The sequence below is a fragment of the Chiloscyllium plagiosum genome, unplaced genomic scaffold (assembly GCF_037043375.1).
Source record: "Chiloscyllium plagiosum isolate Xiang-an unplaced genomic scaffold, Cpla_swu_hap1 HiC_scaffold_30, whole genome shotgun sequence".
Lineage (NCBI taxonomy): Eukaryota > Metazoa > Chordata > Chondrichthyes > Orectolobiformes > Hemiscylliidae > Chiloscyllium > Chiloscyllium plagiosum.
Genome location: NW_028270168.1, coordinates 36338231 through 36351085, shown reverse-complemented (window position 1 = coordinate 36351085; position 12855 = coordinate 36338231).

Below are 12855 nucleotides of genomic sequence, written 5' to 3'. Positions count from 1 at the left end.
AGGGAGTCTCCAAAGACAATTAAGATAAAATACTTATCAAATAATTATTATCCATTTGCTTTCTTCAATATTTTTGAGAATTTTTTTTCAAAGATTTTAACCTAATAATACAGGGGAGAATAGGAGTTTCAGAGTCACTGCTCCCAATAGCTCAACAAAGCCGAGCTATCTTTGTACAATTGATGAAGCGCAACCAATGAAATTCTTCCTGCATCATCAGCATGGGTTAAATTAGCTCTGATTCATACTGCCCTTTTGTGTCATTAACATCAGTTGAAATGGAAAATAACAAATTGAGAGGCTTTTTGAATATAGCCACGCTGGAAAGCTGGAATAATAACGGTAGAGTTGTTTCAGTGAGTGTGTAATTTCCACTGGTTATTGCTCCTTTGCAGTAATTCCTTCCATGCTGTTGTCACTATTTAGTATTTATGCCAAAAGATTTTGATGACTACCACTTTGTCTTAATCACGCACATTAAAGTGGCCGATAATGCAAAGCCTAATGAAAGCAAAGTCAAGTTGAAATAAATTGAAAGGATAGACATAAAATAGATGTCACCAGCAAAAAGTGAACAGAAGCTTTCAGGAATTGCCCGTTGATCCTAAAGTTGTTCCTCAGGAATTTCAATGTCGGGAAATGTCAAGGTCAATTATATAACATGACATTTGAATACTCAGAAAGTCCAAAGATCAAGAGACATAGATTCTTTGTTCCACTGACATCATACTGTTACATACAGAAAAAGAAATTAAAAATAAAAATGACTTAAACTATGTGCATGGACTGGCCATATGGGTTACTTTGAGCTGAGGAATTCCTTTGCATATCTCCCTCCTTTCCATCAGGCCTCTCTTCACCAAAGACATTCTTCTTTTTCCAGCAAGAATACTTTAAACCATCCTAGCTGCCCAGTCACACTTTCGCCCCCTGCTGATGGAGATCCGAGAGGACTGCTCAGCTCCCTTGCTCGGTGTCCTCTGTCACTTTCAATGCCTTACACACTTGTCTGCTTGAAATTTGACTGTGTGCTAAGCAGTTGCATGATTAGAAGGTCCAATTGTGTCATGATGGCTAGAATATTCAAGTTCATATTAATGGGAGTGCTCTCTTCTTGCATGATCTGGGCAAATGATAAGGGTTGGGATTATATCCAGTATTGTCTTGAGAAGACCTTTTCAGCTTCTTATGTGTACTGGTGCTTTCTGAGGGATCCAGGCTCTGTGGTGTACCTCCTGCACTGGGGTGCAAGACAGTTGGGTACCCAGGAGTTGTTTGATAGGTGGCACTAGTGCTTCAGTTTAGATTAGTTACAGTGTGGAAAGAGGACCTTCAGCCCAACAAGTCCACACCGACCCGCCGAAGCGCGAACCACCCAGACCCATTCCCCTACATTTACCCCTTCATCTAACACTACGGGCAATTTAGCATGGCCAATTCACCTAACGTGCACATCTTTGGACTGTGGGTGGAAACCGGAGCACCCGGAAGAAACCCACGCAGACACGGGGAGAATGTGCAAACTCCACACAGTCAGTCGCCTGAGGCGGGAATTGAACCCGTCTCTGGCGCTGTGAGGCAGCAGTGCTAGCCACTGTGCCACCGTGCCACCCTCAGTTGCTAGTCCTCCCTGCAACATTTCCAGGGCAGGAGCAGATCTCCCCAGTCTGGATGAACTCCCTGGATTCTCAACACTCTAGTCCCTCCAAGATTCCACAACACCAACTAAATCCACTTCACTCGAGCTATCAGACACCAAGGTTCTGAAACATTTTGAATGAGCTACTTGCCTCCATGTCAGCCACTAGACTCCTGGCCTCAATCAAATCCCTGCTGGGAACCATTTTCTGAGGCTGTCCCCAGCTATTAGTTCAATAATGCAAATGTGGCCACTTGTGTGCCCAGCCCTACTGGATAACTCTATGCGGTTTAGGGTCCCACACATCCTTTAGCTTACTCTGAGTTCTGATATTCCAGTATTGAAGGGATCCCCTTATACTGATTAGAAGCTCAGTCTTGTCAGCCATGTGATCAGTCAATATTTTTCTTCTCAGCATTTCTCTCTCAGTCCTCATGGATGTCATATTGAACACCTGGCTTAGCTACATGTGACGTTTAGTAATCCATTCATTGACCTGGCATCCCCATCAGAAGTTATGGCAATACTGTGAGAATAGTCCACTGGAAGGACTGACTCTCACTCAAAGATGGCATAGCAATTAGAATAATCCATGATGAGTGATTTACTATTATAAGGATAAACAAGCCCTGGAAAGTACTGAGGCCACTTTTGTCTACTTTCAGAGGCAAGGTGTGCAGATGGTCACGCAGAGTAAGGTTGAATCATTCCCCTATCCATTTCCCTCTGGATGTTAGGGAGTGGTGCAGCTCTTGATAATAGCATTGACCTTTGCTCCTGTGGGGTTTTGCCCCCAGTATTGCACACTCAATCATTTTCAATCCAACATGGACAAATCAATTATGGACTAAGCACCTGGACACAGTTGAGGCCTTTTGGTTATAGATGAAAATAGCTTGCATGAACTTAGTGAAGATTTCTGTGAGTATAAGAACATGCTCAGACCCATTAATACAGGAATCAAGGACCATAAAATTCATTGCAAGAACCTTTGGAGATCTGAAGATGGTCAGGGATGTCATACTGAGGTGAAGTCGCTTCCCTCATTTGGTCAAAGTAAAACTCCCACCATTGTGATAGTAGTTATTAATATTAACAGCCATCCTGAGCCAGTAACACAAAGTTCTAGTCAAGGTAATCACATTTCCAGTCATTTATTGTCCTGCTTGATTATAGACTGTTACCAACATTTGACCCTTGAGGCTGTCAGGAAGGATGAATTGCTTCACTTCTGTCTCATCATTACGATCCAAGTGTCACTTCTGTCTCATCATTATGAATCTCTTCCAGCACCTCAGTCATTTCAGTGCCTGTTTGGATTCCCTCATCAACTGGGGTTGTGTTAGTAGATTTTGGGTTTTTCAGTGATGGTACAAGCTAATGATCCCCATTTCAATGAGCTGATCAGTTTGCGGTCCTTTTTCCGAGGTTGATGACAAAGGTGAAACCACACCATGCACTATCTGTCTGGACCTGGTCTTGATTTTACTGAAAAGTGCATCGATGACACTCTAATGAACCTTGGTTTGAATGGCATGGGATTTAGTGTTGGAATGCTGCTTTTGACTAGGGGTATGGGCACGAATATGTTATCAGCCACAGTCCCTTCATGTCAGACATGTTCATACTCATGTTCATCCTTCACCCTAGGGTGTCAGCATTTCTATCACAGTTGCCTGCCTTATACCAAGTCTGGAACTGAAACTGCATGAGGTCAGTGACCCATTGAATCTTTGTTGCCCCCATTTTGGTGAACATGTGAAAGCATTTGAGTGGGTTATGTCAGTAAACACTTCAAGCTCTGCATCAATCAGAGTGTCTCTGAGCCTCTGGGGGATAGCTCACCTCAATGCTAGTCATCTGGGTTTCAAACTGGACTAATTCTCTATATTCCTCTCATTCAACTTGAGAGTCCAACTGGCATTAGTGATAACCATGTTATTCTGTCCTCGAACCTGTGACAGCATCCCTCCTCAACCAAGGAAAGTGTTGTTAGTTTTCTGTGTGAAACAGAGTTGGAAATCTCCAGAGCCAAGGACAGGGTGTAAGACCAGCTCCTGCTTGAGTGTGCAAAAGGAGTCTTCATATTCTGGAATCTCAAACCTAGGTGGAGAGTAAACATCCTCATGAGGCTTTGTGCTGAGTGTCCAATAATTAATAAAAAAAATCCTCATTTATCTGACTTTCATCTTATGAAAATAATGGGACTTGCAAATTGGAAGGTCTATCTGGATCTGTGAATTAAGTTTCATCTAAATCCTTTGAGAGATATCAGAGACAATTAATAAAATGAGATAGCTTGTGTAGTAAGTAATTAAATTAATCACCATTTTATTTTACAAAATCTGTAGGTTAACAAGGCCTTTGAGAACTCCATTGTGAGAAGCTGTCAAAGATGAACATGTGTTACTGCTATTATTCCATTGTCCCATCAAAACTTAATAATAGTGTTTGCCAATATAAAGCTCTAATCATGCTTTTGTGTTGGAGCAGTGACTTATGGAGACAAGAAGGATTTGATAGATGCATTGGACTGAGTCATTGGTATAAATAATATACAAAACAGCTCAGTGTTCACTGTTTGAGAGCAATCTGGCCACTAAATCTGGTTGTGTAGCGTTCATTGCTTACACACACATATCTGGTTAGAACACACCAGGTAAACTGTGAACAGTTTCAGTCCCCTTATTTAAGAATACATATATTGGCATTAGTGTTACAGTCCAGAGGAGTTTCGCAAGGTTGATCCCCAGTATGGAGGGACTGATTTATGAGATAAAGCTGAGTATGTTAGACCTGCATTCATGGAGTGAGAGACAGCCTTATTGAAACGTTCAAGATTCTTAAGACAATTTGATCGGCTAAATGCAGTGAGATTGTTTCCCCTTGCAGGGCAGTCTAATAATCTTAGAATAAGGTGTTACCTATTTAAGGCAGAGATAAAGTAGGAATTTATTCACTCAGCTACTGGTGAATCTGTGGAAAACCTTACCACAAAGGCCTTTGACACTGGGTTACTAAAGGCTATGATATACAGGTTTTTTTAAAAATAGTCAATGAGTCAACGATTATGCAAAAAAGGAAGGAAAATGGTGTTGAGGATGATCAGATCAGCCATGACCTCATTGAGTAGCAGAGCAGATTCATTCAGCTGAATAGCCTACTTCAGCTCCAGCTCATCATCATGTAAGATCCATCTGGTAGATTTACAGGGAATGTGCAGAGCCTGGTTAGTCTATAGTGGCAGGGGAAATACCCCTGGTAGTCTAATAAGAAAGATTGTTGTCTCCAAACAAAACATAGTTTATTGCATACAGAACAAGTTACTTTGGGAGAATGGACATTGTTACAGAGACGAAGAGGAAGACCTCAAAATTAGATCTTACTTCTTCAAATCTGTTCTCCTGCCCAGGTCTGTGTGACATTATTACATTGGGTGCTATTTAACGCACTCCTCAGTATTAACTCTTTCAGACTCTTACAGCTTATACAATATTATAGACTTATCATTTGTAATTTTTACAGGTGCCACATTGCAACTGCCAAAAAGGTCCCTCTCTGAGCAATGGGCAGGTGAGCATGCTCCACATGTTGTACATGTTTCCTGACAGCAGTCGTGATGGTTTTACTTTTACTGCTGTGCCATAAGCCACCGCAGGAGGTGACAGGAGGGCTACACAGTGACAAGATCTATCTGCCGTCCAGCTGCCTCTTAACTCTGGATATAAAAACAAAAGATGGTAGATGTCAGTAATTTTTGAAAAAAAAATGCAGATGGAGCTGGAAGCACTGAGCAGATCTGATGGCAGAGAATCGAAACAAACTTTTCAGATCTCTGGGTATCATGCATGTAATATTAATTACCCTGCTGTTGAGAAGATAAACCCAGTAGACCTGTGGAGTGTTTAAGCAACGCTTCTGCTGCCGGGACTGCACTGGAGCTGCCCTGTGTTAATCACTGGAGCTCATCTCATGATTCATTGTGGTCTGCTACATCCCAAGAATATTTTCCTTGCCACCAGTAATACAGGAAGCAGCTGAAAAGCAACAGCAGCAGGAAGGGTGGAGGGAACCATCACACGCTCCCTTTCCATTCATGCTGTCAGTTATCTGCTGTTCAGACCATAAGAACAAAGAATGCAATCCTAAATCTCCATTCACTAACAGTTCCACACTTTAACTCCCTCTGTAACTGCCCATCCCTGTATTCTCCTGGGCACAGTGCTATAAAAGAAGCTACTACAAAGCAATCATTACAATTCATTTTTACCAATGCTAAATAATTAAATGCTCTGTTGCCTTTAGGAATGCGAGGGTTGAATGCTATTATTCTAGACTATTAATTCAGACACCCAAGAAATGTTCCCAGAGTAATAATCCCACAATGGCAGATGGTAGAATTTCAAATTCTGGAATTCAATAAAATTCTGGAATTAAGAGTATGATAATGATCATTAAACCATTGTCAGAAAAACCCATCTGGTGCATTATAGTCCTGTCGGGAAGGAAATTCATCCTTATTTGATCTGACCTACATGTGACTCCAGATGCACAGCTTAAGCTGACTCTGAACTGTCCTCTCAGCAATTCGAGGTAAGCAATTAATACTGGCCTATGAATGAATATAAATAAATAACTTCAACAAATAAATCATTCTTGTGCCCTCCCTCTACACTAGTCTTCCATCTCCTCCTCCCTGTTCCAACACAGTGCTACCCCAGCGACTGCAGTCTTGCTGGAAGAAGGCTGCTGAATTTCCTTGGGAGAGACTGCAGATGGCCTCGGAGGATGTTCTTGAATAGCCCTAGGTCTATATGAACTGCCCTATAACAATATAGGCCCTCTGTGAAGACTGGCTGACAGGCTATTGGCAAGGCCATTAGTTGAGTTGAACAACATGCTGCCATTCTGGGAGAGAGCAGCAGGTTGTTGCTTCCGGAAGGAATGCCTCAGGTGTCGAAGCAATGCCTTAGCAATCTGAGCAATGTGTTGGGTGTTAGATTACTGAACCAGTGTAATAGTCCCTTTAAACACTGGCATCTGCAGCTATGATGCCAGCACTGCTGCCTCACAGCGCCTGAGACCCGGGTTCAATTCCCGCCTCAGGCGACTGACTGTGTGGAGTTTGCACGTTCTCCCCGTGTCTGCGTGGGTTTCCTCTGGGTGCTCTGGTTTCCTCCCACAGTCCAAAGATGTGCAGGTAAGGTGAATTGGCCATGCTAAATTGCCCGTAGTGTTAGGTAAGGGGTAAATGTAGGGGTATGGGTGGGTTGCGCTTCGGCGGGTCGGTGTGGACTTGTTGGGCCGAAGGGCCTGTTTCCACACTGTAATGTAATGTAATCTAATCTAATCTAATCTATGATGGCAACAATATGAACAGGCATGGCGTCACACTGACTTATCTGTCTTTCCAATGCAGCACTCAGTATTGGGAGGGGGGGCAGTGGAGGGGAGACGTTGGAGCTAGTGCTACAGTGGAAGCTGCATCATTGGCCACGTGACTGGTTTCAAGAGGGTCTCAATGGCATTGGCCTTTACTTCCATATCAGCCACAATGAGCACTATACTATGCAAATCCTTGTGTTGGCTTATCACTAACTGGACACCCTCCTGCTCCAAGATTTCAACCAGGTCTGCAGTATCTCAATGCATGAAGCCCTCCGTGTTATCCTGTACATCACAATCTTCATTTAAGTCCTCCTCAGCAGAACTATCATGTGATGTCACCCTCAGGTCTGTTGGCAGCAGTGCTACCTTTGCCTGCGACCCTGGCTGCAGGGCATTTGTGCTCAGTCCCTTGCTATGCACTGATCCTGCCTCTAAATATTTCTAATTCTCCTGTTCAGGGATGTTATAACATATCCCATAATGCAGAGTTATCCAACCTCTTCACATGTACAGGAGGGGAGTATCTTTCAAGTCTTCTCTCACCAAGAGAGCTGTGAACAAATTTCAGAAAATTTGCAATAACACTAAAAGTGAAATTCGCAAAATAGGTAATTCCAAACAGGAGAAAGTGAGGACTGCAGATGCTGGAGATCAGAGCTGAAAATGTGTTGCTGGAAAAGCGCAGCAGGTCAGGCAGCATCCAAGGAACAGGAGAATCGAAGTTTCGGAAATAAGCCCTTCTCCTCGAAGATTTTAACCTACTGTGAATCTTCTTGCAAGGATGCCTTCCTTGAAGAAGCTCTCTTCCTTCCTCTACAAGGATTTCAGTGAGTCCCTCTCTCACTGCACACCCAGATCCCTGAAGAAGGGCTTATGCCCGAAACGTTGATTCTCCTGTTCCTTGGATGCTGCCTGACCTGCTGTGCTTTTCCAGCTAGGTAATTCCAAAGTAAAGTATCAATCATTTAAATTAGTAATTAATAAAAATGACCATTAAAAGGCACCAAACAACAGAATAAATGCTTGCACCTTTTAGTTTGGCTGCTTATTTAAGAAATGGAGCGAGAAACAGACTCGGGGCCCGAGTCCTGAACACCAGGGAAGGCATTGGGACCGGGGCTGTTTAGTGCTTCTTCAATCGCAGGCCAGTTCTCTCCCATATTTGCTGCTGCTAGTTTCGCTATTCAGCCTATTAGAAGCAAATATGAGAGAGAACTGACCTCTAATTGGAGGAATAGCTGAGTTCAAAATCTTCCATTTGATATTATGACCCCAGAATGAAATCTGGCTTGATAGATCATTTATTGATTCCATTTAGCAAGGTGGCCTTTCAATAACACAGGCACACAATGCTCTAGTCTGGTTTTGACAGTGAAACCATATTATATACATAAAACATGATTTGAAAGAATTTGTAACATATTATAAAAAACTACCCAAATCATCAACTTACACTGCTCAAATACCAGTGAGAATTCCTTTCTCCAACACATTTATAGGTTTTAAACACTTCAGAGTTTAAGGCCCTCATCCTTGATCAATCATACAACTGACCTTAGACTTCCTTATCTTTGAATAACCTCTTCAAGGTTCTACCCAAACACTTCCGGTCTGGAACCTTTAAACTGAAGTCCAAACACTTAGGTAACCTGTCTCTGAATTGTTCTGAATTATCTCCTTTCATCAGGAGATATTTCCCTTTAGAGTGACACAGTGACTCAGTTTTTAGCACTGCTGCCTCACAGTGCCAAGGACCTGGGTTCGATTTCACCCTTGGTTGACTGTGTGAAGTTTGCGCATTCTCTTTGTGTTTGCATGGGTTTCCTATGGATGCTCCAGTTTACCCCAACAGTTAAAACATTAGGTTAGGTGGATTGGCAATGCTAAATTGCCATAGTGTCCAGGGATGTGCAGGCTAGGTAGATTAGACTTGGCAAATGTAGGATTACAGAGATGGGGGTGTCTGGATGGGATGCACTTCAGAGGGTTGGTGTGGACTTGATGGGCTGAATGGTTTGCTTTGAAACTGTAGGGATTCTATGACTTAACTCCAACCGAGACCTCTACAGACTACAAACTTCTCAAGCTATGAGTTTCCCTCCCAAGAGAAAGGAAAAACACAATTCGTCATTCTTCTCACTGCAATCCTTTTCAATGTTTATTCTGTCCAGTGCAAACAAATCCCAATTACCACTCCAGAAATTCTTTCTCCTGTACTGGTTATAAAATATCATGAGTCTTGAAAGACAAACAATTTATTATTAATCTTCCTCATATACACAGAACAAAACCAATATACCACTAGTTCCAAACTCTAAAATAGATTGCATGTATCGCACACCTTGCATTACAGTTACACTTATTCATTAGCAAAACAAAGGAGCTGGCCATTGACTTCAGGAGGTGGAGTGGAAGACACGCCCCTGTGTGTATCAGTGGTGCTGAGGTGGAGATGGTTAGTAGCGTCCAGTTCCTGGGAATGACGATCACCAACAGTGGGCCCTGGTCTACCCACATCACCACAACGATCAAGAAAGTACAACAGCTACTTCCTCAGGAGGCTAAGAAAATTCAACATGTCCAGAAGGACTCTTACCAATTTTTATAGGTGCACCATAAAAAGCATCCTATCTTCCCAAGACTGCACGAAACTACAGTGAGTCATGAACACAGCCCAATCTATCACACAAACCAGCCTTCCTTTCATGAACTCCATCCACACTTCCCACTGCCTCAGGAATACAACCAATATAATCAAAGACCCCCACCCTCATTATCGTCTCTTCCACCCTCTTCCATCAGGCAGAAGATATAAAAGTTTGAATACACATATGAACACATTCAAGAACAGTTTCTTTTCCGCTGTTATCAAACTTAAGAACGGATCTCTCAATGTTCATATTGATTTCTCTCTCTCTCTCTGATGTAACACTGTATTCTGCACCCTGATGCACTTTGTATGGTATGATCTACCTGTATAGCACACACAACACCTTTCACAGTATCTCAGTACACGCAACTACAATAAATCAAATCAAAGCTAGTCAAATATTTATATTACAAACAGCTGCTGGATGGTTCACAGAGGTCAAAATATGACCTGTGGGCCTTTTGAAAAGGGTGGTTGACAGCTAAATAAGGCAGATGAACAACCGATTAAACAAAACATTTTGCATAATCTAACCAGTTCAACCGGTTTTATGGAAAATGTTTGCACAGACAGGAACTAAAACTAACAAGCCAAGGAGTGTCTGTCAAATGCTAAACAAGATTGCAGAAATACTGCAGGCTGGGCGACCTTAGCACATCATCCCTGGGCCCTGGCTTCCAGGGTATGCACAATTTAGTGATACCAGAAGCTCTCCTCATAACTAGCCCACTGCACCTCCTTTTGGAGGTTCCCCAAGGCTTTGTTAACTCAGTTGCTGGACAGCCAGCTTGTAATGCAGAGTGACGCCAACAACATGGGTTCAATTCCCACACTCCTGAGATTAACATGAAGGACTCTCCTTCACAACTTCTCCCTTTGCCTGAGGCATGGTGACCCCCTGGTTAAACACCCATCAATCACCTCTCACTGTAAGCAGAGAATAGCCCTGTAGCAGCCTCCTGGCTACTAAAATGCAACAGAGCAGGCAGGTGCTAATGACATTAGCATAATGTAAAAGGCAACAGTTATCCTGGACAGACAAACCCCCCACAACTTATCCACTAAACAAAGGAGGACCCAGACAGAAAGGCACTGGGTCCTGCTACAATACAAAAGAAACAGCCGTAAGTTATCCAAATGATTGACAATGTGTCAAGTTATTAAGCCCATTTCCCTGATTAGCTAGACCTATAGAAAGTTACAGGAAACAATCCAAAAAGGTAAACAAACTGGGTTCACCAGCAAACTGGTCTCTCTTGGACACTCTAGGACCTTCTGAGGAGATCAGCATGGCCAAAGGCAGAGACCCACAGACCATCCAGACAGAGCGATGAAGAGAGAAAACAGCTTTGCAGTTCTACAGAGAGAAGGAGAGAGCAGCTGTGAAAATCTACAAGAGACTAGGAAGTATGGTAAGCTTAGGGGGCCAAATAGGATTACAGGTAGTACTGTTTTGTAGCAAAAGTTATTGTAACATGTTTCCTAATAAAGCTGAGACTGTTTTGCATTGGCACGGGCTTGTGCTCGTAGTGATTTGACCACTGCACTGTTGTGGGACATCTGGGCAAATTCATTCATAACATTCTGGGTGGGGAGTTGTCTAACTTGTTCAAAGGGTTAAAAATCACACAACACCAGGTTGTAGTCCAACAGGTTTAATTGGAAGCACACTAGTTTTCAGAGCGACACTCCTTCATCAGGTGGTAGTGGAGGGCTCAATCCTAACACACAGAATTTATAGCAAAAATTTACAGTGTGATGTAACTGAAATTATACATGGAAAAATTGATTGTCTGTTAAGCCTTTCATCTGTTAGAATACCATGATAGTTTCACTTCTTTCATGTGTAAATCACAAAACCTATTTTTAAAAAGTCGCATTCTTAGGTTAGCTGTTAACAATGGTGATAGCTAGACAATATGTTGAAGGTAAAAACAATGACTGCAGATGCTGGAAACCAGATTCTGGTAGCCCCCTGTGTTCTCTGTCTGTGCCATGATGTTTAGATTGATCCTAATCTAAAAAGTGAGATAATGGAGTTTTACATGAATTCATGCAGTTTTTGAGTTCAGAGTTTTACATGAATGCATGCAGTTTTTGAGCAAAGTACAATGTAACCCTACAAGTACAAATTCACCCCACAAAATATATGTGTGCATGTGGGTCTTTATCTGTCTGTGTGTGTGTGTCTATCTGTGTTGGGGGTTGTGAGTGTGAGAAAGTGTATGTGTGTCTGTAGTGAGTGCAGAGTGTCTTAAGTCTGTGAGGGGGTGCATGTGTGAGTGTGGGAGTGTGTGTGTCTGTAAGGGTGTGTGTGGGTGTCTGTGTGCGCATCTGTGTATATGTATGTCTGTGTGTATGTGTGTATAGGAGTGCCTGTGTGTGTGTGAGAGTGTGTGTGTAGGAGTATCTGTGTGTGTGTATAGTACAATGGTGGTCACCTGTAATGTGACATGAACCCAAGGTCCTGGTTGAGGCCCTCCCTATGGGTACCGAACTTAGCTATCAGCCTCTGCTCGGCCACTTTTCACTGCTGCCTGTCCCAAAGTCCACCTTCGAGGATGGTCACCCGAAGGTCCGAGGTCGAATGTCCTGGACCACTGAAGTGTTCCCCAACTGGGAGGGAACACTCCTGTCTGTTGATTGTTGTGCGGTGCCCATTCATCCGTTGTCGTAGCCTTTGCTCGGTTTCCCCAACGTACCATGCCTCCGGGCATCCTTGCCTACAACATATAAGATAGACAATGTTGGCTAAGTCACATGAGTACCTGCCATGTACAAGGTGGGAGGTGTCCCCACGCGTAATTGTGGTATCCATGGCAAGGCTCATGAGTGGAATCCCAGAGATGGTGTAGATAACATCGCCATCTAGAGGCTGAGACAGTCATTCGGGTCAACACTGTAGCTGGAGATTTGCTGACATTCCCATAATGGACACTTTCCAAGAGTCCCGAGGTTGATCTGGAAGGAGGGCAGGTTTTTTGAAGACCCCAGGAGAAGGGCATTGCAACTATTTATGTGGCTTGATGAAGGCCAACTGAATTCTGAGCTGTCATGGTAAGGGAGGAAATTAAGATGTTTGATGTTATATAAATTGAAACTGTATATTGTACATTACATTACATGTATGTTTCATATTTTACTTTATGCAACATAACTTACCCAAACACTACATTGA